Source organism: Cimex lectularius, unplaced genomic scaffold (assembly GCF_000648675.2).
Source record: "Cimex lectularius strain Harlan isolate CLEC.00 unplaced genomic scaffold, Clec_2.1 scaffold164, whole genome shotgun sequence".
Lineage (NCBI taxonomy): Eukaryota > Metazoa > Arthropoda > Insecta > Hemiptera > Cimicidae > Cimex > Cimex lectularius.
In genome coordinates, this window is record NW_019392725.1 from 796,825 (window position 1) to 820,683 (window position 23,859).

Genomic DNA, 23,859 nt, shown 5'->3' on the forward strand with positions numbered 1-23,859 from the left:
TCACGAAAGCTCAAGTGGTAGAGCAGCGGCGTATCTAGCCGAAGGTCGTGGGTTCGAATCCCGCTCGTGGCACTGACTTTTTTTTATCTCAACTAAAAACCTTCATTAATTGAAATATGTCTTAAAGTTTAATAAACTTAGAATAAAGAGTAGATCTTAGTTTAGAAGGAACATTTAATACTGCTGCGTGGGATCATAAAAGAAACGCATAAAGTTTCTCCTTTGAAAAGGAAAAATGGTCATGGTTTTATCCAGTACAGGCGGTGTCTGGGAAATATTTACATCTTTTTTATTTAAAATTTAAAAAGTTCGTAAAATATTATTTTCCGCTTTTGTGTCCTAAAGGGTTCTTTTTTTATATTTATAATACGCCTCATCAATTCTTCGGGAAAGAGTAGCCAAGAGTGATAGGGCGGAAGGGAGCGATGCCATTTGGGGAGGAAGGGCGCGTGCCCCTGGGTCGCTTTTCCTCCCCGGCCGTCAGTATGAAACGTGGTTATGAACAGTGCGGTGCGACTACCCAATTTTGGCCTTTTGACAAAAAGTCACGTTACGATGGCAACCATACACTGATACCTTTTCTCTACCACACTCTTCCTCTCACTTTTTTCTCTCTATCTCTCATGCCAACCAGCCTCAACTTTTGTGTCTGTTTAATGCCTTTTAATTTCTCTTTTGGTTAACAATTCTGGACACCCTCTGCTGAGACACTGTTAACTCTCAACGATAAAATCAAAAGGTACATTTTTTTAGGAAAACGAAAAACACGATCTGGTTTTATACAATACACGTCACACTTTTATCCTCCTTGCAATAAAAGTCCCTCTTCTCAAAAAAATTTCAAAATAGCTTTCCTATTTCGACAAGTAGAAAGCACTCAATCAAAGAAAACAAAAAAGTCCATAAAAAATAGAGTTGCGCTCAATAAATTTTATTTAGGAAACCATGAAAAATTTTAGACTTCGTAAATTTTTTAAAATTCCTCAGAAATTCCATGGCACAAAAAAAAAACACTAATGCAGAAAATTGTTACTAAATCTACCATCCTATATATTTTTATATTTTCCGAATAATTTGCATATAATATGGATCTCAGCTGTTTTTGCGTGTCATGCTATTGTGCTGAAGTTTTTTACTAAGATACATTTCCGATATGACTTAAAATTGAATATATTTAACGACTGAACTTTAGAAAAGTTTTAAATTTGTAAAACAATTGATCGCTTGAACTCTTGGTCGGACAACTTTACAGGGAAACTTCCGAATGGTTTTCTAAGTTTCGAATTTCCTCACTTTTTGTTTTATTGTTGTATCAAGATGAGACCTTTATTTGCCGATTAAAATAATTATTTTGAAAGCGTACAATTACAAGCGACGCAGATTCAATCGGAAAATTTATTTTTTCAAAGAATTATTTTGAAAAAAATCAAAAGAAAATTCTTGTTGATATTTAGTCACGGTTTGACTAATATTTTTTCTTTCGAAACACTGGGTTTTATTAAATTGAAAACACAATTGTGTCAGCAAGAATGACGAAGAAATAATGAGTGGCAAAGGACAAAAAAAAGAAAAAAAAGAACAGAGGTATATTCATATACCTCTTCCTTGGCCAGGAAGAGATAAATCAGGCTGTCGTCGTGTTTTTTAAGTAAAATACCGAAAAATAAAATGGACAAATATTACAATATTGCATCAAAGAGAGAAATTTATTTCAAATTAAAATAATTATTTTGAAGGCATCTACTTTCACAATTGCAAGTGACGCAGATTCAATCAGAAAATTTATTTTTTCAAAGAATTATTTTAAAAGAACCAAAAGAAAATTCTTGTTTTCTTGTACATAAATTATATTCACGGTTTCACTAATATTTTTTCTTTCGAAACACTGGGTTTTATTAAATTGAAAACACAACTGTGTCAGCAAGAATGACGAAGAAATAATGAGTGGCAAAGGACAAAAAAAAAAAAATGACAAAAAAAGACAAAGGTACATTCCTATACCTCTTCCTTGGCCAGGAAGAGATAAATCTTGCTGTCGTCGTGTTTTTTTTAATAAAATACCGAAAAATAAAATAGACAAATATTGCAATATTGTTTCAAGGGGAGAAATTCATTTTCAAATTAAAATAATTATTTTGAAGGCATCTATTGTACCTTCACAATTGCAAGTGATGCAGATTCAATCGTGAAATGAGAAATTTTTAAAATAATTTAAAGAAATATCCATCTTTGTGTACTCTGAAATAAGAAAATTTAGCTAAAATCAGATTATTATTATTTTTTATTATAACAAAATGCAAAGAAATGGTCGTTTTGCCATAACGACAAATGGTAAAAAGCATGTGGATTTGATTTTTCATTAAAAAAAAAATTGATTTCATTTTTATAAATCTTTTCAGATACCTCTGTACAGTTTCTTTTTAATCTTTATTTTTCATTTAGAAACATAGGCGATAGAGTCAAAACGCAACAGTAACTCCAAGGAAGATGAATAAGTAACTAGTGTCAAAGGACATTTCATATTTTGGGCTTTGGCCCATACGAAAAATACCGAAAAATATAAAACACAAGAATATTAAGAACAAAAGACTTTGTTTAAATTATTTTACAATATTTCTTTTTAACAAACTTGGTTAAAGTAATAAAAAAGAACTAGTTAGGTCGTTTTCTCTTGTTTCCGTCTACCTATCCTCTCTGGCTTATCTTAAAAAAAATTAACCTTTGTGAACGCTAAAATACGACATTTTATTTATTCAAATTATAATTTTGTTTGATTTTTATACCGAAATGCAGACAAAAGCGCGGATTTCTACAACTCCAATTAGTAAAACTAACGTGCATTTCATTTTTAGTTAAGAAAAACTCTTGTTTTCTTATACACAAACATCGGAATTTTACTTATACACGGTTTTTTTCTTTAATATTTCCCCTTTTTTTCGAAACTCCGCGGTGTCTTAAACAGAAAACGCAATAGGGCTGTGCTGGGATTCGAACCCTGATCCACTTCTTGTTTGCATCGGCTAAAAAACTGTTTACTCCTAACTTCAACTCGGTCTTATTCATCGGCCGGGAGGATTTCAGGGTAAGATAATAAGGTTGTGTTGGGATGTATAAGAAAAGTTGTCAGTATAAATAAATGACAGGATGGGTCCAGGGATGATCCCTTGTGAGACGCCGGCTTGTATTGGTCGATTATTTGTGTATTCCTTGCTGTAACTCGGTCTAATGCAGTGATCAGTTGAATAGGATTCCATGGTAAGGTAATAAGGTGGTGTTGGGATGTTTAAGAAAAGTTGTCAGTATAAATAAATGACAGGATGGGTCCAGGGATGATCCCTTGTGAGACGCCGGCTTGTATTGGCCAAATATATGTGTACCCTTGCTTTAACTCGATGTAATGCAGTGATCAGTTAAATAGGATTCCATAGTAAGGTAATAAAGTGGTACAGGAAAGCAGTATAAATGGTATACAGGCTGGGACCAAAGATGTTTCCTTACGAGACGCCGGTTTGTGTTGTTCTGTTATCCGAGTATTCGTTGCCGCACTTAACTATGAGGCAGATTACATTTAAATATGATTCCAGTATAAGGGAATAAGGTAGTGTGGAGTACATAGAAAAGAAAGCATTATGAGCTGAATAGAGGTTGGGACTGATGGCGCTCCCTTGTGAGACACCGGCTTTTAGTGGTCAAATATCAATGTACTCCTTGCTGCAGAAACTCGCTCTAATGCAATGTTCAGTTAAAAAGGATTCCAGAATAAGGTCATAATCAGTAGGAAGCGTTTAAGTTTGTAGTCTAGGTGCCAGAACCTGAACCTTGGGTCACATTCGCATCCAAGCAATACTCTTTGTCCTCTTGAAAAACTGATGTGGAAACCTTGCTGAATTGAGGAATGATGAAGAGAAAAGTCGATTTGGGTAGAAAGAACGATTTATGCGAATTTACGATGGGTATTAACCTGAAATGAGCCTTTCTTTGATGTGATTTTGTACATCACAAGATGAAGGCTGATGGCTCTAGAAGGATATGCTGGGAGTTTTGTGATAATTTTTAATGAGAATGACTACGAAATACTTTTATATGAGAGGCCAGATAGTGGTACTTCTGAGTAAAATTTTGTAGTATAATGGAGGTGATTAGGTCATATCCAGGAGATGTTTTACTTGGGTATTTGTGTAGTTTTTGACTTCTAGCTGAAAAGGTACGAACATAACGCAACGACAAGAAAAGTGGCACAGAACAAAAAAGTTATAAAAACTGGATTATTTAGTTTTTTGAAGAATACGGGGGTGCGATGCTACAGAAAAATGACACAACTGTAGGTGGACCCTTAGCTACCAAGCATCACTATGTGTCACTTTTGAATTGGCCGGAACGTACTGTCACCATTCACGAAAAGTAGCATATCTTAGTTCTGAGTGGAGCTTTAAAGCATCGGTGTATGAAATATCTGTAAAAATGACTTTTACATCACGTGGGGAAACAACAAATTTGTTACAACCAACAAGAGGAAACTTACATCAATAATGGCAATGAAGTCACGAAAAGTGGCCTATATTAGTTCTGTGTCGAGCTTTAAAGCATAGGTGTGAGTATTTATCAGGAAAAGTGGCACATTTCGAGTTATGGCAGTTTTTTCTTGCTTAGAACGTTATATATAGATATAGATTTTATGCTGTACCGGGGTCACATTTTCACATTATGAAAAACAATTCTTAAATCAATTGAACAAATATGTTTTTCCAAATGTGAAATTAACACAGGCACTGATATTGGCCTTGAACTAGTCGACAGCTTGGCAGTAACAGCTGAATCTCCTTTTTTATTCAAGGCCATACCTTGATCTAGAGTGTTTGTGAATTATTTTAGTTTCATATCTTTTATTTTATTCACTAGTTTTCGTGGGCCGCTTGACCAATTAATATATTTCAATTAATTAAGGTTTTTAGTTGAGATAAAAAAGTCAGTGTCACGAGCGGGATTCGAACCCAAGATTGTCGGCTAGATAAGCCGCTGCTCTACCACTTGAGCTATAGTGACCTCGATCCACTCGGACACTAACTTTCCATCTCAACCCCACCTTTTGAATTTTCCCTCCTTTTTGCCATTTTTCAAATGTCGTGTCACCTATTTGATTCTCGGCGACGAATGAAATAGTCACGGGGAGCTTTAGTAAAGTATACTCATTTTAACTTATTAAATTCACTAGTTTTCGTGGTCCGCTTGACCATTTAATATCTTTCAATTAATTAAGGTTTTTAGTTAAGATAAAAAAGTCAGTGTCACGAACGGGATTCGAACCCACGACCTTCGGCTAGATACGCCGCTGCTCTAACACTTGAGCTATCTTGACTTCGATCCACTCGGACTCTAACTTCTTGTTTTCTTCTTCTTTTATTTTAATTACATTCTTACTTATAATATTGTTTTTTATACTTTTTTAACATTGTTGTTTTTTAACTTATATTCTTTCATAGTTTCAACGATTTTTAATACTTACCTTTTTATGTTTTTTTTTTAAAAATACAATTGCGTCAAAAATATCCTTAGTAAAACTTACTACATGGATATTTATGCTCGTTTGTTAAGTTTGTATATTCGTTTGTCATAGACCACCATTATCGTCGGAGCAAACTACTTAAATTAGTGAGAGCCAACATATTCAAGAAAAGTGTCACAATTTAAAAATGGGTAGGTTTTGAGGGTTAGTACAGGTGGATTTTTAAAGTTTTGTGTTTTCGCTTTCGCCTTGGAGAAACGTAATACAATATTGATGGATCATGACAGTTTTTATTGCCAACTACAGTAATGGCGTGTACTTAGTACATAAATTAAAAAAAAGTAAACTTCCATCTGACCCTCCTGTAAAATTTTCTTTTGTTGAGTTTTGTCACTTTTCTTGTGTGTACGATACATTTTATTTGTTTTTGATTTTCAATGCATTTTGACCCGTGAAATTGGTCTTTCTTCAAGTCTGGTAGTAGCTTAAATCATATTCCATGTAGCAGGAATTAATAAAAAAAATTCTCAAGACCAATTTTGATTTTTTTTTAGTTTAATATTTTCACTCCCAACCTTGTATTTAAAGATAATAAAAGAACAAAGTAAGAAAAACCACAAAAAGAAGCAGAAAGTAATTTTAATGTTTTTTTAACCACGGATTCTATGATTTACCTAAATTAAACTACTAGTTACTTATAGGTAAAATAATGTCAGGTTAAATTTTAAACAAATTGACAAATCAAACAAGTCGGAAAAATTAATTACAAAATAATTGAGAGATAAATATAAAACTTTGAATTCAATTTGAGAAAGTGAATTGTAAAACTAGTTTTTATCGAAAGAGTTGAAAAATAGACAGTTGTGGAGAAGCCGGCAGCTGGAATCTACGGCGGCGGGCGGATGGGAGATAAACTTTATCAATCGTCCGGTTTCTCGTGCTTTTAAGCCGGCTTAAACGGTCAGTTTGTACAAAAGGAATACCAGCAACCCTTTCCGAAGGTGCTTGGACGAGGGACAACCGCGCCGGGCATTACGACAGGACGAGCAGGATCAAGAAAAGAGGACTTGGGTCCGTTCCAAAGCCGGTTTACACAGTTCAACAAGTTTCACGAAAAACATTTTATAGCTTATTTCATTCAGGAAACGAAGCCGGCAAAAGTGAAAGGAATTAATAAACTATTTTTTTATCATGATTTAAGACGAACTTTTTTTAGGTACTGAAAGACCAAAAATATTGACTTAGCAAGAAAATAACGTCGTTTTTCAATTATAGGATTAATTAGCTCAATATTTACATTTTTTCTTTATATTTCTTTTACAAATAAGCTTATTTAATCCAAAAATGAAAGGATTTATTTTTCCTCAGTTCCTGTTTTAAATTTCTTTAGTTGTATCTAATAATTTAATATGTAAACTTTAAATTAATTAATGTTTTTAGTTGAGATAAATAAGTTAATGTCACGAGCGGGATTCGAACCCACGATCTTCGGCTAGATACGCAGGTGCTCTACCACTTGAGCTATCGTGACTTCAATCCACTCGGACACTAACTTCCCATCTCAACCCCACCTTTTGAATTTTCCCTCCTTTTTAGTTTGAGCTTTAGTGAAGATATACTTTCATTTTAACTTATTCAATTCACTAGTTTTCGTGGTCCGTTTGACTAATTATGAAAACTAGTGAATTGAATAAGTTAAAATGAAGTATATTTTCACTAAAGCTCTCCGTGGCCATTTCAGTTGTCGCCGAGAATCAAATAGATTACAGAACATTTGAAAAATGGCAAAAAGGAGGGAAAATTCAAAAAGGTGGGGTTGAGATGGGAAGTTAGTGTCCGAGTGGATCGAGGTCACGATAGCTCAGGTGGTAGAGTAGCGGCGTATCTAGCCGAAGGTCGTGGGTTCGAATCTCGCTCTTGACACTAACTTTTTATCTCAACAAAAAATCTTAATTAATTGAAAGATATTAATTGGTCAAGCGGACCACGAAAACTAGTGAATTTAATAGATAATTTATTTAGAAATCGTGAGAGGCGGTCTGGTGTGATGTAGGTTTCAGAAAAACATTTTCTTTATCGTGCCAACGTTTCGATCTTTATTGATCACTTTTCCACATCCAAAATGTAATTGTTATATGTAAACAATGTTTGTAAATCCCAGGCCCTGAAGATGATCTCAATAAAGATCGAAACGTTGGCGTGCAGAAAAAGTTTTTCTGAAACCTACATCACACCAGACCGCATCTCCCGATTTCTAAATAAATATCGATTAACGGTCCCTAATCACCACACATTAATAGGTAATCATGTCTTTGGATGAAACGCATTCAAGGCATTTTTTTGTTTTATGAATTCCAAAAAGGGTACAACGCAACCGGTAAACTGAAAAATTGTGTGCAGTGTTTGGTACTTATGCTGTACATTTATGTAAAGTCCAACGGTGCTTTGTTCGATTACAGAAGGAAAAATTTCGTTTGTGAAGATCATGCGGGTAGTGGACGTCGTTCTGAGGTTGACGACGACATATTTATTTACAGCAACTTCCTAAAATTATACATTTTATACTTTTAATCATTACAATGAACTTTTTTTTTAGTTAGTCAAAACGTAAAAAATTCCCTTCTGACATCAAAAGGCCACAAGGACGATTTCCTGGCACCACATCTCAAATTGAAGTTTTCGTAAAAAGTACAAAAATTTACATGTTCCCGAATTTTTGAATTTGTTGTTGAATGATTGAAGCAAGGAAACCATTTAAAAACCCACCTTATTCAGCCTTAAATTTACTTAAAAAAATGAGACCTAGCGCAGGCCTGTGACTTGAAAGGCTGAGAAAATACGTATTTTCAAATTTGGCTTTTTTTTCTTGCAATGAGCTAGTCGGATTTTTTGATCAGTGTATGAAGCATAGAGCAATTTAGGCTTAATTTTTACTTCGACCTTTCGCAATACAAACACGAAAAAGAACATCCACAGAAGTTGATGAAATATTGAAAAACGTCCGATCTCACCGAGAATGAACCAACGAAGATAATGAGGGATGATTGTTGCAATTGAACGAGAGCTATTGCAGACATTTTCTTAATAATAAGCCCTCATATCCATCCTAGATTTACCCCAAAATAAGAAAATTCCATTCCGTTTCCGACCTTGCCATACCGCAATTCTTCTTCATTATTTGACTCTGTCTTACACATAACCCAATTTTTTATTGTTTTAACAATTCAATCCTACAAACGTCTCACATTTTTCGATTATGAAAGTGAATCATTCCCATACATCTAAGCCCCAGAAACCTCCCAGTCACAAATCCTATCAGCTTTCTCCCAGTAATGTACAAAATCCTCGAATTGATTTATTTTAAAAGACTGAACACATCCTAGATTTACATAAAACCATTTCTTTTCATTCGATTCTTTGCAATCTCATCGCCTCAGTTTTACGAGCATTTATTTTGTGCTTCCAGCGGTTACAGAAACAGGGCGTCCTGTTTGGTGCCTTAGTTAATTTCCTCACAATTGTTTCAGGCCTCCAGGCCGAACTATATAAAGCTAAGCTATGAGCATAAAGTGCAATTGGAAATTTTTTAACTTAGGAAGGGGATTTATAAATTGAAGGAAAAGCGTTGGCCCCAGTATAGAACCCTGGGGAACTCCGGCGGCTGTAGGAAACACCATTGGAAATCGTACCCACAAACTTGGGTTTGTTCAAAAGTATGCTACATGGACCCTACACAAATTCAGCGAAAGGAATTTGGCAAATCGCAACTCAATTTGCTACTTAACTCTTCTGTCGTCACTCTTACGACCCATTTCTTCATAGATTGGTAACAGTTTATGAAAAATTGGTCACGTAGAAAAACCCGTCCACAAAAAAGCTTTTTACCAAGCCCGTCCTCGGCCCCCCAGTTGTTCCAAAGCAACAAATGCAGGAAAAAAATATGCTGTGCCCATGGTGGGCCAAGTCCGGCCCCTTGATTATTTACCATAAGGGGTTAATAGTGAACTTTACTGAAAATAACTAACCCGTTTAGCCCTTCAAATAAAGCAAAAATGGCGTACAATAACAAAGAGAAAATGTGTAGTCTAATCCTTTTTAAAAATATAGTTCCTACTCAAAGTAAGTTGTTTTGCAACGACCCGGATTTCGAGCCCTTAGCTCATCATCAGTTGAAAGATTTCTACAACAATGGTAATGGTCTATTACTATTAGGTTGCTTATTATGTACAATTTTAAGTGTAAAATTTCCCGCGATCAAAAAACCAGCTTCTCATTGGAACGTCGCGTTGGCGAGGTTATCGGCGGCTTCACTTTTGTAATGTCGAGAGACGTGGTTGGAGAAATCCTTCAACCTGATGATGAGCTAAGTGCTCGAAATCCGGATTGTTGCAAAACATCTTACTATGTGTAGGAACTATTTTTAAAAAAGGATTGAACACCGCACTCACTCCATCAATCATCATTTCTATTAAGGTGTAGTTTTCACTCCTCGATTATTAACTAATCTGAATTGGAAAATTTTATCACACCCGCCATACTCACCGGACATTTCACCTTGCGACAACTTTTTATTTCGGTCATTACAAAATATTTTAAATGACCAAGACCATGACAGCTTTTAAAGTATTCAAACCACTCTACAAAACTTCCTGGACCCAAAAGATGGGAATTTTTATGAGAAAGGGAACATTTAGTTTGGACATTTTCGCCATTTTAGGCCGAGACATGTTAAGCTTCTCGCCATCTTCCATCTTCGTCATTTTGATCATGAAACCAACCACGCTAGGGTACAACGTGTATCCAACTAGAAAAATTAAGTGACGTCAATAAACAAGAACCCAAGCAGTGAAGATGGCGAGGAGCCAAAAACAGACCAAAGTTTAGGAAAAGGCCACAATGGCCGACACACGCCAAGACCACAATTTAATCAATTTTATTGCTGGAAAATTAAAATTTTCTCAAGTTATCTGTGGTGTGATTTGTCGATTGGATTTATAATCATTTTAGTCTGACAGCCGTCGCTGTTTTGACATATTGCCATCCTCAAGGTTGGTTTGTTCTCGTTACGTATGACAGGCCAAAACGCCAAGATGTGGAGACCAAAATGGCGGGTACTTCTCAAAAAAAAAGTTACAAATTAATTACATATAGTTCATGGTATGGGAAAATTGTTGGTATAATTTCAATTAATAGTAACTAATCCATTTAAAAATTAAATTGTTCGTTTCTTCTTGGAATTTGGGGTCTGTGAAATGGGTAGGTCGTTTCCGTTCAGTTTGGTCTGACAGACACGTTTCAGTTTATCGTCATCTGTAGTGGTGAGTTTTCATTATTTTAAAAACCAACCACGCCAATTGATACTAGAGACATGAAAAGACTAGACAATAAATTACAGTTTAAAATGGCAAAAAATGAAAAGTGGTTCTATAAGAAAAACATGTAAATAGTTCACTAGTTTTTGTGGTCCGCCTGACCAATTAATATCTTTCAATTAATTAAGGTTTTTAGTTGAGATGAAAAATGGCAAAAAAGGAGGGAAGATTCAAAAGGTGGGGCTGAGATAAGAAGTTAGTGTCCGAGTGGATCGAGGTCACGATAGCTCAAGTGGTAGAGCAGCGGCGAAGGTCGAGGGTACGAATCCCGCTCGTCACACTGACTTTTTTATCTCAACAAAAACCATAATTAATTGAAACATGTAAATAATTCACACATTAACATTACATTTTGAAGGGAGAAATCTAAATGCCAATAGTGTTATTACTATGTTACTATGTTTACCTATCGTCCCTGAATCATTTTGTAGCATACCAAATTGCCAAAAATGTAGAATAGCCATATAACGGGTTAAGAATAAGTTAATTCAATGGGACTGTACAATATTTCAGGAGAGAGGCGTGATATAGTTCAACAAACGACAGAAACTGATGGCAAAACTACTAAACCTGGGACATATAGGACTGAAATAATAGCAGCTAACTGGACACTGCAAACTGGCGACAATAGACTAGCATCAGCAGATATTGTAAGAAAGAAGAAGAAACAACAGAAAATGTCTAACCTATGCATGCTGAGATTGATACTCATAAACATGCAATATTCAAGTCCTGAAAGGTAATATGTAAGCCAGTGCACAAAATTTTGGGATCTCGTAAAACGCCGAGAGGTCCACCTATCATCGCTGTTTAGCTCTGTCAAACGCATTTTGGCGTTTTTCTATCATCAGTACAGAATCTTCGACATTTTGGTCTCCAAAGCACTGAACAAGGCGAGAAACCAAAACGCCTCAAGACATCTCAAGGAATATTCACACTTTAAAAATATGTAGTTGGGAGTACCGAATATACAACATTGGTTTGGTTTGTATTGGTGGCAAATCTTTTAACTACGTAAGTGATTGTCGGATTGTGAGTTTTCTTCTGAAAATCTTGTTTCTGATCATTTTCGTCTGCCAGACGCATTTCGGCTTTTCGCCATCTTTGGTGCTGGTTATCACTCCGCGCACTCCAGAAAATTGTTATAATGTAATGACTTCAACTTCAGTTTCCTGTTGTGTGTCGTGAGCCATAACAGAAAATTCCATGGAATGTGCTGGGATTTGAACCCAGGTTTGTAATTTAATAGTATATGGTGGTACAGGAGACTTGTTAAGGCGCTTGTATTTGTATTACTGGCAAATGGCCTAACTACTCCAGTCATTGGCAAAATTTAGGTTTTTTTCATGAATTCAGGGTATTTTTGTTTGCTATCCTCACTGTTTAGGTCTGACATACGTGTTCTAACTTTTATCCATCGTAATAACTGGGAATTCGATATTTCAGTCTCAAAATCTACCATTGAACGCCTTCATTTAGTTGACAGAGACGACCAATCTTTTCTTACAGAACCAGCACATCAACCATACTGAACATACCTAGGATTCTACAAAAAAGCGTCATTGTTCTTCGAGTAACAGCTTGACCCCCCCAAAAAAAAAAAAAATGAAATTTAGAAAATTATTAGTGCATATAATGATGCTTTATGTAGAAGCATCCCAGATGTGTTCCATATGGCTGATGTGCTGGTTAAGACATGGTGTTCGGCTACTTGCGTTACAAACTTTGCTAGTAGATTCAAAATGGAACCAAAAAGTCTTAATTAACTATGGACCGAATCTCAACAGTTTTGGAGTTATTCGCCTATTTCTAATTTTTTTATGATTTTACGACCTTGCTTCAAATAAGCAATGGTAACTCCAAAACTTTTTTTTTCAAATCCAAAAGGTTTTTCACAAATCCATTGATACCATTGAAAACTAAGCTAAATTTTCAACAGGATGTGATCCATACTAAACTGTTGATCGTTGGTGAAATAAGCGTTTAATTAGCCTGAACTTTGAAAAAAAAAAATTGTTTTTCCAAGTTGAAAAACATACTATGGAGATTCTAAATTACTATTTCCATACCTAGAGTCCAGCAAATTTCAGAAAACGTACTCCATTTTATACATTTATAGTGGTGTAATTGCTTTTTTAATTACTTTCTTCAAATATGAAGAAATTGATGGAGGAAAAGAGAACACCGTATTTGACGGATTGGTAAGATGGAAACATTAAAAAAATAAAAAATTTAAGGAAATTTTGAAATAATTTATTTGTATTATTATTAATCTTTCCACCTTACCAATCCGTCAATCACGGTTTTTTTCCTTCCCTCTTCAATTTCTTCATCTTTTGAAAAAAGTAATACAAAAATTCATTAATTAAGCGATTAAGTAGGCAGAACTTTGAAAAAAAAATTTTTTTTCAAAGTTGAAAAACTTACTATAGTGATTCTAAATTACTATTTCCATACCTAGAGACCAGCAAATTTCAGAAAACGTACTCCATTTAATATCCTTTTTAGTGGTATAATTCCTTTTTTAATTAGTTTTTTCCAGATGAAGAAATTGGATGAAGGATAGGAATAAAACCGTGCTTGACGGATTGGTAAGGTGGAAAGATGTAAAAAAATTTATTTTAAAAATTACGGAAATTTTGAATGAATTTATCCTTTATATTATTAATCTTTCCACATTACCAATCCGTCAACCACGGTTTTTTCCTTTCCCTCATTAATTTCTTCATCTTTTAAAAAAGTAAGTAAAAAAACAATTACACCATTAAAAAGGATATTAAATGGAATAGGTTTTCAGAAATTTCTAGTTTTTAGGTTTGGAAATCACCATAGCAAAATTTTTTATTTTTCAATTTTTTTTCAAAGTTCTGACTTAATCGCTTATTTCACCAACGTATTGATTCCAGCTTAATGGCAATTGAGCATACTTTTCAGTGATATCAACGGGTTTTGCTAAAACTTTTTAGTTTTGGTGTTATCATTGCTTATTTGAAATCTTAAGAGATCAGAAAAAGGGGAATAACTCCAAAACTTTTGAGATTAGTTAATTGGAACGTTTTGGCTCCATTTTGAATGTGGAATCTACTGGCAAAGTTTGTTCCATGAGTAGACGAATATCCTGTATATATAATATATAAAAATTAAGAAAGTTCCAAAATTTATAACAAGTTGCTCATGTGTGATCATAGTTCTCGGCCATGTGACAAATATCCATTAAATTTCTACTCGTTAATTTTGTACGTATTACAATTTGTAAATCTTCAATCAATGTTTTGAATTACACCAGCAATATCGATGATAAGGATTATAGGTCTGTGCACGGAGTAATTAGATTAACCCTATAATACTAGACGACGATATCCAATTAAAGTTGAATTATAGAAATACAGTATCGAACTTTACTATGAATTATATTATTATCCGTTAAATCACTTAATGAATTTGCAATTATCACAATTAGTGTTTATATTCAGTGACGCATCCATTACACGATAATAGATAAAGGAAATATCTTCGACAGTAGGAAACATAATTTTATTTATGTTTACGAATTTAGAAAAACTTATAATCCGGCTTTATATCAATTTATATCAGCTTGTATGAGGCCTTGATCTGCCTGGATACCAAGTCCAAGAGGAACGCACTACGTTAAGTGTTTCTCTGCATCCCCTGATGAATTTAACTCAGTGTCAATTTCACAATCTTCCGGTCTCCCCAATCCTATTTCCTTTCCTAGCTGCCCTGCAAAAAAAACCCAATAAATCGAAAAAATTTTGATGACTTTTTTGGGTATAAAAAGATCTTAGGCACGTTTTTTACGTATTTTTCATGAAAAACGGAAAAAAACTCCAAAAAATCGAAAAATATTTCGATGTTTTTTGATGTAAAAGGGTCATAGGCGTTTTTTACGTATTTTTCATGAAAAACGCAAAAAACTCCCAAAAATCGAAAAAATATTACGATGTGTTTTTGGATGTAAAAGGCTCGTAGGCACGTTTTTTTTACATATTTTTCATGAAAAACGCAAAAACCACCAAAAAATCGAAAAAAAATTTATTGTCTTTTTTGGTTGTAAAAGGCTCGTAGGCTCGTTTTTTACATATTTATCATGAAAAAACCCAAAATACCGAAAAAAAATTTATTGTCTTTTTTTATGTAAAAGGCTCGTAGGCACGTTTTTTGTACGTATTTTTCATGAAAAAGGCAAAAATCTTCCCAAAAAATCGAAAATTTTTGTATTGTCTTTTTTGGAGGTAAAAGGCTCGTAGGCACGCTTTTTACATATTTTTCATGAAAAACTCCCAAAAAATCGAAAAAAAACGTTTATTGTCTTTTTTTGATGTAAAAGGCTCGTAGGCACGTTTTTTACGCATTTTTCATTAAAAACGCAACAACCACCAAAAAAATGGAAAAAAATTGTATTGTCTTTTTTGGATGTAAAAGGCATAGGCACGTTTTTTGCGTATTTTTGATTAAAAAATCCCAAAAATTGAAAAAATTTTTATTGTCTTTTTTTAATGTAAAAGGCTCGTAGGCACGTTTTTTACCTATTTTTCAAGAAAAACCACAATAAAAGTGTCCTTTTTTGGATGTAAAAGGCTCGTAGGCACGTTTTTTGTACGTATTTTTCATGAAAAAGGCAAAAACTCCCCAAAAAAATCGAAATTTTTTTATTGTCTTTTTTGGATGTAAAAGGCTCGTGGGCAGGTTTTTTGCGTATTTTTCATTTTAAAAAAAATTGTATTGTCTTTTTTGGATGTAAAAGGCTCGTAGGCACGTTTTTTGCCTATTTTACATTAAAAAAAAAAAACAATTTAAAAAATGTTTATTCTTTTTTGGATGTAAAAGGCTCGTAGTTACTTTTTTTATACGTATTTTTCAAGAAAAACGAAAAAAAATCGAAAAAAAGTTAGTCTTTTTTGGTTGAAAAGGCTCATCGACAAGTTTTTTACGTATTTTTCATGAAAAACCCCCAAAAAACCGAAAACATTTTATGGATGTAAAAGGCTCGTAGGCAGGTTTTTACGTATTTTTATGAACAACACCAAAAAAAAAAAAAACGAAAAAAATTTTATTGTCTTTTTTTGGATGTAAAAGGCTCGTAGACACGTTTTTTTACGTATTTTTCATGAAAAACGCAAAAATACCCAAAAAATCGAAATATCTTTTATTGATCCTAATGGTATCTTCTTTTTAGATATTTCACTAGTATCTTCCATTCGCACGAGGCAGTTGGGAGTGATGGGATACCCATAAAACTCATTAAAGTATCTATCATTTATCTTTCCTGTCCTTCTAAAGACCTAAAGTTTTTCCTTACAAAACACCATTTTTCCAAAATCAATTGCAAGTAGGCTTTTGTAAAACACCTAGATACAATTCCTAATCCATCTCCTCTAATTATTTCCGTCTAATATCTATCCATTCTAACCTAGCTAAACCCATTGAAAAATAGTTCATTTACAAATTTCTTCTTATTTAGAAACCACAAATCTCTTTGTCCCCCTCCAATGTGGTTTTCTCCTGTTTTTTTCCACACAATCCGCTGGCCTAATCTCGAACAGAATGCTATTGACCAACGTAAAATTACAATTCTTGTTCTCCTGGACTTCTTTAAAGCAGTAGTACAGTAGATCGTTGAAACTCGAAACGTACCCTCCTCCCGCAGTGTCCTCAATTTATTTCAAACATAAATTCAGATCGTTTCCAAGTAGTATACATACCAATTGAGCCCCATCTTCTCCCCAACCCATCTGGATTCGTTCAAGGGTACTGTTTTTTTTCTCTTTTTTTTTGGCTGTTACCTTAACGTCTTTCCTGATTCCATAAAATATTGGTCCCACCATTCTTTTGCAGACGACTCCCAACTTTACCTTTCTTTTTCACCTCCTGACTTACAAACTGCAATTGTAAAAATTCAGAAAAATTTAGATTCATTTAGCTCCTGGGCCACAAAAAATGGGCTTAACCATAATGTAGAAAAGTCACAGGCCATTGTATTTGGATCTCGTGCTGAGCTCCAAACCTTACCTTTTATCCCTCCTTTTACCATTAATAATTACCCTATTTATTTCTGTCCCACTGTAAAGAACCTTGGGATTGTATTCGACCAGTACTTATCTTGGAAACCTCATATTTCCCAGATCTCCCCCGCTGCTTTACCAACCTCCATCAGTCGTGCCAGCTACCTTCTTCCTATTAGTACACGTAAACTCCTATACTTTGGCTAAGGAGGTACGGTGTACGAGGTACTCACTAGCGAGCTGGATGACTTCAGTGCTTAATGAATTGTTTGGTAGGCTTTATTTTCGGTGAACCAAGGAGGTCCCGTGTGACTGATATGTACTTGGGTTGAAGTGGTTATACACTTCCCACCACATATTCCTTGGCTCATCCTCATTCACGATGTTTGTAAAATGTTAACTCGTGCTAACTCGAAAAGAGAAATGTCCAGTAAGATCGGGAACGCTCCCGTCTTTTCTTAGCATGTTAAATGTTAATTTTCAGCAATGCTGCTCGTGGCGTTTGGTAGAACCAAAAATAAAGCTATAACAGTTCGTGAAGGTTTGTTGTTTGTTTTGGTTTTCTTTTTTGTTAAATTGAAAGATGCCAGAAGTTAATAAAAAGGAAAATCAATCCACTATTTCAATGAAAATGCTATCTGTGCACTGGAAAAGTACTAACAGATGACATGCTTCAATCCATGCCGACATACCTAACCTGTATCCTAACGTCTAACAGCCTACAACTTTATAGGATAGCGGATGTATCTATTATGAATAAAAGTATAATGACAAGTCAGAAATTAACAAAAGAAATGTATTGGTCTGATTTAATTAATGTGTATTTAAGAATAAAAATAAGTGTAAACAAAAAAACAGCTGTTAAATTCATGGCTGCCATGTTGGTTACCTACGCCCTAACGGAGAGCAAAGCGACTACATTTTCGACCTAACATCTAACATTGGCCCTGGCCTGTTAGATCGAGGGATGTTAACTAGCCGATTCTTTGATGGCTACGTCATTTTTTTCGAACTAACAGGACCTAACAGAGTTAACAGGGTTAACACAAAGATTGTGAATACCGCTGTTATGTTTATTGACCGTCCTAAATGTAATCAACTCAATAAAATAAATTTAAAAAATCAATAGTATCAACGCGCTTCGACCTAACATCTAACATTGGCCCTGGCCTGTTAGATCGAGCAATGTTAAAAGGCGATTCATACAAGTCTACGTCATTATTTTTCTCAATCTAACACGACCTGATTTAACAGGGTTAACAGCGTGAATACCTCTAATCTTACCAACGTTTTTGATCTTCGGTACATATCATCATACTCATAGTTCTTCTCATCTGTATCCTTCAAAATACAGACTACTGCTTCCTCTTCCGTCAATCCTGCCTCTGGAATTCCCTTCCTCACTCTAACCGCCACTCCACTTCCCTTTCTACCTTTATGTATATTTGATTACCTCTTGTCATTTCAGCTTAGCTCCCGTTGCCGTAATTGATAAATTATTATGATAACATCTGCATTAACCATCTTTTAATATATGCATTATTAATGCTTTTAATTATACACTACATTTTTAGTATATGTTTAAAATGTATATATTTTGTAACTGTGTTTTGAAACTTTGTAATTGTAATTGATCTTTTGTAATTATTAAATCCATTATGTTTCGTGGTCAGATTGATCAAATAAATTCTTTTCAATTAGTTATTCCTTAAGTAAGGTATTGGTTGAGATAAAAAAAAGTCAGTGTCACGAGCGGGGTTTGGAGCCACGATGTTCGACTTGATACGCCGTTGCTCTACCACTTGAGCTATGGTGACCTCGATCCACTCGGACACTAACTTCCCATCTCAACCCCCACCTATTGAAAAATGGCAAAAAGGAGGGAAAATTCAAAATGTGGGGTTGAGATGGGAAGTTAGTGTCCGAGTGGATCGAGGTCACGATAGCTCAAGCGGTAGAGAAATTTAATAAACTTAGAATAAAGAGTAGATCTTAGTTTAGAAGGGTCAGTTAATAGTAACAACGTAAATAATTAACTAAATTTAGATCAAAGCCCAGATTTATAAAAAAAGTACTGAAATCGAAATTATTCTATTCAAAATATTATCATTAAATTCACTAGTTTTCGTGGTCCGCTTGACCAATTAATATCTTTCAATTAATTAAGGTTTTTAGTTGAGATAAAAAAGTCAGCGACCTTCGGCTAGATACGCCGCTGCTCTACCACTTGAGCTATCGTGACCACGATCCACTCGGTCACTAACTTCCCATCTCAACCCCACCTTTTGAATTTTCCCTCCTTTTTGCCATTTTTCAAATGTCGTGTAATCTATTTGATTCTCGACGACAAATAAAATGGCAATTTTTGTAATTATGTTGATTCGTATACGGCTATTATGTAGTTTTGTTATTCAAGGGGGCTTTCAGCCCCAGAATAAAGTTTATATCCTTCTTATTCTTGTTATTGTTTGAATTTTACTACTCGATCAGGGTACAATCGGCATAATTATGTTGTCACTTAAGAAGAAGTTAAGAAAAAAAGCCTACGATTGAAGGGTTGGAAATGTCATCCGGGTCTGATAATTATTGAGGTTAGGCTGGAAATAGGCATACATAAGTAAACACAGATCGATCCATTCAGTTGTATGGGAATCCATTCGACGCTAAACAGCCGCTATTCGAGGGAAGTAGCTATCAATGACACAGTGTTATCAATTCTCCGGCTTTCGAGAAGGGACCAGCAATGCAAATTGTCAGCAAACAACGGGGTTATTTAAAATGAAAAAGAACGAGGAAAAGATTCAACTTTTCGGGGGATTTATTCAAATTATACATTTATCATTCGAAAAGAATGAAGTTTGGGCAATAACAGATCTCATCCGGTGTGAGATAAAGATAACAACGCGATTGCGTTATTATTCTCCTGTTCTTTAAATTTGTAAGAAATGTATTTATTAGAAATGCCCATTTTTCAATTTCTTGAACGTGTTAATTTGCAGAGAGGAAAATAAATAAATGGAGTTTTTAGGCAAAAGTTGAGGGCAAATAGAAAACGATGAGAATTTCATTAGTCCCTCAGTTTAGTGTTAACCTAATATTTCTCTTTCTGAATTTGACACAATTTACTCATAAAAATTACAACGTTGAATCTTTTCCGAGATTCGGTGAACTTTCGGGTGGAACTCCATTATCAATGAAGCCTTTAGTTCAGATTTAAAAAAAAATCATATTGTTAATATTAGAGCATAGTCTTCTAGTTTTTTCTTTTTTTAGATATCTGTATTCTGTTCCTATTGTTCTCCTTATTAAATATCCATGGTCCGTCCACATGGGCGGCTATTGATCCTTTTATCATGACCTCTTTATCACCTTTAGGGATTGCAAATTTTTAACCCTCAATTAAATCTTTGACTAATATTTTTGTTAGTTCAATTAATTAATCTTTATCTAAGGTATTAAGCAATTCACATTTTAATGACAAAACACCATTTCTAAAAAAAAGGATTTAAGGAAAATTAATCACATCTGACAAAAGTCAATTAGAGTTCGTGGTCCGATTGGCGGAATAACTTTTTTCAATTGATTAATCTGTATGTAAGGTATTGTTTGAGATAAAAAAGTCAGTGTCACGATCGGGATTCGAACCCACGATCTTCGGCTAGATAAGCTGCTGCTCTACCACTTGAGCTATCGTGACCTCGATCCTCTCGAACACCAACTTCCCAACTCAACCCCACCTTTCGAATTTGGTTTGAGGTGGGAAGTTGGTGTTTTGTAATTAAACTGTGAATTGCTTTAATTTAAAACTCATGGACAAAAGAATTGTGGGTTATTTTCTATTATTACATTATCATTTTTTTTTGGCTTGTGTGCATACATAAAATTTGTAATTTTCTTCTTTTGGATGTTATATTGCCGTAATAAAGAGTTGGAAAAAAGCCTTCATTGATAATCAGTGATGTGAAAAATTATAATTAATTAAGGTTTTTAGTTAAGGTAAAAAAGTCAATGGCACGAGCGGGATTTATCCCAACAACTCTTTTTTATCTCAACTAAAAACCTTAATTAATTATAATATATTAATTGGTCAAGCGGACCACGAAATTAGTGAATTTAATGATTGAATATGAAGTATACTTTACTAAAGCTCTCCGTGGCCATTTCTTTTGTCGTCGAGAATCCAATCCGATTACACGACATTTGAACAATTTTCCCTCATTTTTAGTTTGAGCTTTAGTGAAGATATACTTCATTTAACTTATTCAATTCACTAGTTTTCGTGGTCCGCTTGACCAATTACGAATTGAATAAGTTAAAATGAAGTATATGTTCACTAAAGGTCTCCGTGGTCATTTCAGTTGTCGCCGAGAATCAAATAGATTACACGACATTTGAAAAATGGCAAAAAGGAGGGAAAATTCAAAAAGGTTGGGTTGAGATGGTAAGTTAGTGTCCGAGTGGATTGAAGTCACGATAGCTCAGGTGGTAGAGCAGCGGCCTATCAAGCCGAAGATCGTGGGTTCGAATCCCGCTCGTGTCATTGACTTTTTTATCTCAACTAAAAACCTTAATTAATTATAATAGATTAATTGGTCAAGCGGACCACGAAATTAGTGAATTCGATGTGAAAAATCTAAATAAAATACTACATAAAACATTTGCTTTCTTTTTGCATGTTAAATAAATATTCTTATAAAAATTAATTGTACTAATAGTAATATTTTGTTATATCTGGCAGTATATCTATTTTTTAACTGTTTTATTTTTTTTGTTCCAGGTAATTCTTGGCTTGGTTGGTTTATGATCAAAATTTTGGCGAATTCTGAAGATGGCGAGAAGCCAACACGCTTCTGGCCGTCCGGTTTTACGAATCTGTAAGCTTCTAGTTTCTCTTTTCTAAACTTATAGTAAACAGAAGAATCCTACATCATCTAATAATTTTATTTTCAATGTACTTATTTTGTTTTTCTCCATGATTGCTTTGTAATCCCTAAAACATTTTTCAAAGCATAAAACAAAATGTTGGGCATTGCTGAAACCAATCCTTCAATTTAGTATCGATTTTTTCCCAAGAAACCTGTTAAAATTCGGAGATTTTTTCCTTTAGCGTGATTAAAAAAAGATTAAATATTTATCAGGGTGAAGCAACCCCTTTTATGCAAGTGCATCCTCTTTTTCGTTATATTTAGCTCCTGCTTGTCTTGGGACTAAGTAGAGAGTGATGTTTTGTACATCTACCTTTTATTGGATGATTGATCCTCTGTTATTTTCCATCACCATGATATTATGGAAGCTCAGCGTTATGGCAGCTCCTTTACTTTAAGGACATAAACTTCTTTGTACCCTTCTAGACCAGCATGTCCTGGAAACCAGTAGACGGTGATATTTTTGCTCGGTTTAGTTATTTAACCTATTTAGTTTGGTTTGGCATTCAGTACCATTCTCTACCTGGTTGAATTTTAACTGTGATGGCTGTCTGGCTCGCAGAATAGTTATTTTTTGTTTTTATATTCTCTGTTTAGATTGCATGGGGTACACATAGTTACATGGACTTGGATTTGAAAGATACCGGTGTACATGATCATGGGCTTAGAAGACTTAGTTTCTGGATCAAATCCTCCCTAACACTTAACGTTGTTGCATCTTGGATTCTTCGGTGTACCAACAAATCATACCATCCATGACTTTACTAGTTTTGCGTTATTGTTAATGAACCCCATTACTAATACTAGCATGTCCATCCAAAGGGAACCTGGGTTTTGGGTACCTAACCTATTTAGTCTGGTTTTATGATTCACAAATCTCGAATTAACGATGTTGACTTTGATGCCAGACTATATGAAATGATAGTTCGTCATTGCTCGTGTATTTTCCTGTTCAGATTGTCAGTACATCTTTCAGTTTCATGGACTTGAAGTCGATAGTTACATGTGCACATGCCCCTGGCTCTGGATAATGTTGGGATCAAAAACTCCTGGGGACTTTGCATCGTGTAAACGGTCCACTTGAGTGACTCAAAACCGATTTCGACAAATCGTTTTAAACAGTTTTTAACAAATTGATTGTGAGTGCTTAAAACAATGTTGCAGTTATAAAAATATCTCGAATACACTGTCTATTAAGATTGTTTAACATTTTACCCTTCAGAAGATTTATGGTTCATGGAGTTAAATTTAAAAACTTGCCCAGTGTTCTAGGCCTAAGCTTGATTTCGAAATTCACGTTAGTAAATTTCCCTTGGATAAAACGGAGAGAAAACAAAAAAAAATTAGCATCGTCCTTTTGATCTAACATCCATCAATTTAATTTTAACGAAAACAAAAAGTTGGATTTGCCATGAAAGCCGTGGCTGGAAACGAGGACCGAATAAACGCATGAAAGGGAAATTAAAACGACAAAAAATTCGAGTAAAAATGTTTCAATTTGGAAACCTTTGTTTAGTTGGCCACTTATTAATTATGTAATTATATTTTTAGGCAACGAAGTTTGTTTTTATAAATGTTCCATTAATGAGACCTTATGATGTTATCACAACAGAACAAAAATATGGTTAAATAATTTAAAAAAGTTATCAATGAAAAGCAAAAATATTTATATTTAAATGCCGAAGTATGAATTTTGTTATAAAAGAATGTCGTTTTGGTGATGAACCAGATTTGTATGTCAATCCTATGGGAAAATAACGCATAAACCAATCATCAAACGTCGAAACAATGTTGTTTTTAATTGGTTTGATAAAAATTTGATGTAAAAGTTTTTTAAGTTAAGGTATTTTTTGATATGACGCTTTTTGTTCAATGGTAGAGTTAAATAGACAAATTTCCTTATATTATATACATTTTCTTTTTCTCTCTTTCTCTTTCTCTCTCTGTTATTCCTCTCTTTTTCTGGTTCTCTTTTTTATCCCTCTCTATCTATTCATATATATATATATATATATATATATATACATGGTCATTAT

The 23,859-nt window shown here is 34.3% G+C and overlaps 1 protein-coding gene and 1 non-coding gene across 2 annotated transcripts in view; both read left to right on the top strand.

Annotated features, from left to right (window-relative positions):
* The first annotated feature begins 425 nt into the window (after window positions 1-425).
* LOC106666637 overlaps window positions 426-23,859 on the top strand; it is a 252,020-nt gene continuing 228,586 nt past the window's right edge. The window contains exon 1 of the mRNA XM_024226718.1: window positions 426-739. The gene's annotated coding sequence lies outside the window, so the exon portion shown is untranslated. The remainder of the gene's footprint in view (window positions 740-23,859) is intronic.
* Window positions 21,366-21,438, top strand: Trnad-auc. Its single transcript has one exon. It is a non-coding gene; the product is annotated as a tRNA-Asp (tRNA).